Source organism: Callorhinus ursinus, unplaced genomic scaffold (genome assembly GCF_003265705.2).
Source record: "Callorhinus ursinus isolate GAN/ISIS: 27379988/994484 unplaced genomic scaffold, GSC_fseal_2.0 scaffold4397, whole genome shotgun sequence".
NCBI classification, from domain to species: Eukaryota; Metazoa; Chordata; class Mammalia; order Carnivora; family Otariidae; genus Callorhinus; species Callorhinus ursinus.
Window position 1 is genome coordinate 1 of NW_027401451.1, and position 4,184 is coordinate 4,184.

The 4,184-nt window shown below is 43.0% G+C and overlaps 1 long non-coding RNA gene across 1 annotated transcript; it reads right to left on the reverse strand.

The window, feature by feature from the left end:
* Positions 1-836: 836 nt before the first annotated feature.
* On the reverse strand, positions 837-3,384 carry LOC141372282 (uncharacterized). The gene is made up of 4 exons (XR_012377522.1): positions 3,302-3,384; positions 2,736-2,839; positions 1,206-1,419; positions 837-933 (listed from the first exon to the last, which is right to left on the reverse strand). It is a non-coding gene; the product is annotated as an uncharacterized lncRNA (long non-coding RNA).
* Positions 3,385-4,184: the final 800 nt, after the last annotated feature.

Sequence of the window (4,184 nt, forward strand, 5' to 3'; positions counted from 1 at the left end):
ATCAGATTAAAAATTACCCATGCCTCAGGCAGTAAGCCATCAGCACAGACAGCACCTGTCCTTTCTACAAGCTGTGGGTGGGTTATTCAGGTGTTTTACTGTATATTATCTGCTCTATGTATCTGACAGGGGAAGATGTAAGTATTCATGACCAGAAATTACCTCAAAGAATTCATCGTTCCTCATTACTATAGTATTAGTCTCTACGTGGAATTTCTTGTAAAGTTTTAGCATGACACTACCTAATAAAATAACAGTAGAGGACTGAAATTACACAAGGATTCATTTCCCTATTGGGGAACTGTAGTTGACAATACAAAATTTTTTTTGAAAAGGAAAAGGATCTCCATAAAGAGGAAAGAAATGTCTGCTTTCTTAAAGCAGATTGTCTATGGAATATTTATCCGCAAAGACAAATCAAGAAAGCTTACCAGGACATACAGCCTCTCATCTCTAATTCTATTCATGTTATTTTTCTCAAATCAAAGAAAAACACAGACTTCAACATTGTGTCAAGGTGGAAGGGGCCCTGATCCATGTCTGTTCTCACACCCACTCTCAAGTTAAGTGTAACAGAGAGGTTGCTTGGGGGAGAGGGGGACAGTCAGCAGCGGGGCGTGAGCTCCACCACTCACAAGGGACAGACCCAAAGAGCCCTGCTGCCTGGGGACTTCTGAGGAAACAGAGTCCTGTCACCTCTGCGAGACCACCTGTTTCCTCTAGTAACCTCTTGTGATTATTTCCAGGAGACACAGCAGTTGCCCACTGGAACAAGAAGCCAATCGAGGGGATGTTGCAGCAGAAATTAAACTGCTGCATTTCACATCGTGCTCCTTACCTGTCCACGGAGGAATGTCCTTGTCACATTCTCCTGGCACTGGTTTCTGCCTCCTCGATTCCTCTGGTGGCCTCTGTCTTTGGATTTCTTCCGGTCTTGGAAGATGGAGATGAATCAATTTCACTAAGAAATACCACACCCAGGCTTCCCCTGGACAAGAAACAGCTTCTCCCTAGAAACCTCACAACGCCCTTAACCGAAGTATGTCAAACTCCTGTACTGGTGTTTCAAGTGGGCAACCTCCCTGCTCTGCTCCACCCCACCATCACCCCATCCAGATCAGGAGCCCCGAGATGTGGGAGAGAAACACACCCACGTTCAGCTGGGGCAGAGCGCGCACAAGAGGAGGAGAGAAAAACATTCTTACCCAGTTGTCCCGAGCCACCTTCTCCTGAAGAGTGATCTGAAAGAGTCAGCACATCAGTCAAAAACCCACACGCAGAGATTCAGTGGGCCTTTGATCCTCTGCATTAGGTGCTGAAGGATTGAGAAAACACTGGGCAGATCTTGTGGGCTCCCTGGTGTCTGAAAGGGGGAGCTCTTGCTGCTGCAGCTGTTCTTACATCTCTTCTTTTGTGTTCCTGTGAGTGACAAATGCTTTCATCAGGTGGAGCACAATGTGGAGTAGGGCTTTTTAGTCTGCCCAGGTTCCTGTTATGAGAACTGAACTCTCATATACATTTTGCAATCATATAAGACATATTTCACATAATTATCAAAATACGGTAGGCTCGAAGCGGTTGCTAAGTCATTTTGTATTCAATATTTAATGCTTGTGGGGATCTGAGCTGATAAGGTCTCCTCACCAGTCATGACAGCTCCCTAGTTTATTCTGCAATGAGTATCTTTCATCATAAAGTTTGATTCTCCTTTTCCTCATATCCTTCTCGTGTTTCTCCGGGCTACAACAAGTGGGTCTCTAAAATGGCACGGTCCTTTTTGTTGATGTGATTTGTCCTACACCAAACTGCTTCTTAAGGTTTATAATCATTTCTACCACCTCCAGAAGCATGTCTGGGAACCACAGTTCCACATAGTCTGGCCAGCATTGGGGATCAGGAAACCTTTGGTAACTTAACTGTTGAATATTTTCAACTGAACATCTGGAAAATGTTTTTTCACATATCAAATCTCTAAGTATCTTCTGAACAGTGGTGGTTATTTGTGTGTGAGCTTGGACTAAACACCATACCCAGTTTCAGAATCATCCACCAGCGTTCACCACTGGGGTTAGGAGCTGAACTCCCTTGTGGTTCCCTATGTTTTCTGCAACTAATTTCAGTTTCTCCCCTGCCCCCTGCTCACATTCTTTCAGTCCCAGCTTCCTAAGAGGGAAAGGAAACATCTATACCTGATAGCCCATGTGGAATTCTGACATTCTTCCTTCCCAGGAATCTGAAGGCAGGACTCGAATGTCCCCACATACCGTCCCCATGAACGCAACATCCACAAACCCAATCGCAGGGATGAATTGATGCCCCCGCCCCCCAGTAAGGGCCTAAAACCACTCAAACTTCAGCCTGCTGGCAAGTCTTCAGTAGCTCTGAGCTGCTCTTCACAGCTCCCTATTGCTACTCATCAATACATCAAATAAATATAAAAAGCACATATGAGATGCACTATGTGTCCGCCCAGGCCCCGGTGATTGGGATGGCATAAGCGTATTTCATTACCATGTAGGAAACCAGGCCTGACCAGCTCATCACTACTAAACGCATAAGGATGAAGCAGGGCTTCCTGACTTGTCTAGGTTCTCTTGAGAGCCCTGAATTTTCAGTTCAAGCCTGGGGCCATGACACTGTCTTAGAGACACCTCTCCGGGACATGGTGTCATTAACACTGTGCTATTAACTACTGGACATTTCGTACAGTTCCCGAGGGAACTCGTGCCACCTACCTCAAAGACACTAGTTGAGAAGAATGCAAACCATGCTGAACAACAAAAACAATGATCTGAATTGCTCCACTGTCAGGATGTTGTCTCCTGGAAAAGGATTTTAGCTGGGAGGTGGCGAGGAAGGAAGGAAAGGGAAAGGGAAGGGAGGGGGAGGGGAAGAGAAGAGAAAAGAAAAGAAGGAAAGGAAGGAAAACTTAGTTCACAGGATTTGCGACTGCTGGCACCCCCCCAGTCACCTGCCAGCCATTACCTCCCATCTTGTCTGCAGCAAGATACCATCAGGGTGCACCTCAGTTTTTCTCCAGATATTTCCTACCCAATATCTAGAGTTTTACAACGATAGACATATGGCAGTCATGAGACTATGACATTCTGATCTCTCTCACATTACAACTGAGCATGCACACTTTGAATGAGGTCACTAAGGATTGCATTAGCGCTCGCAAGTGTGTCCAGGTCATTCTTCAACGGAACATACAGACAAAAGGAACACATACTCGTTACTTTTACCTCTGTTTTGAGAGTGTAATCCAGGACAAATAAGGATTTTTTTTTTTTTTTTTTACCTTAAGTCTATGGGCTCCATAAGAGGGAAGCTTCTTTGGCCACATGGTATCTTGAGTACATTTCTTTGCTTCATTGATCTACACAAATATATAATAGAGGATTCAGAATTCAAAACATTAATTATGGTGACAGCAAAACCGATCTCCCGTGGGTAAGTCATTATGGAAATAAAGGAAGCAATACTTTACATATGTGATGCTTGCTTTAAATTCGGCCTGGTATAGAATGGAATGAAAGGGGCACTAGGATGAAAGAGGAGATGGCAAAATCAGTGACCTGGAAGTGGACATCATTCCACGTGAAACCATAAAAATGAAAAAATTGGGGGATGATTGTACCTTCTGTTAAAAATGCATCTTGTTTCTGCAAGTTCTACATTTTCCTTCATGCAATTCTTAATCTTCTCAGAAATTTGATCTAAATTAACCAGAAAGATAAAAAGGCGATCTCTAATATGAGTACCAAAACCAAAAAAATCAAATTACCCACTGCATCAAAAGAAAAGGTGTGTGATCCCGCACAATGGGCGCATGTAACAATTGAGCATTACTGTGGTCTGTGAAGAAAGCACGTTTCAGTTAGCAGCATTAAATGTTGGAAACAAATATGAAAATAAGAACCTCATTTCAATGAGGTTAATCTTTAGGGTAAACACAGTAAAAGCTCTTAGACTAATATCCCATCATTAAGCATCACTCATCTTAGAATATATGAACAGTTCAAATTGCTGTCATCACCAGCAGAGAAATGGACAAAAATCAAGTACCCTATTTCCTTATATTCTGTTCCTCCATTCTCAAATAAATAAATCAGTGCAATTAATTTAAAAACAGAAGTTAAAAATCAAAATCCCTATTAAAAATAACCCACCTAAGTTCTTCC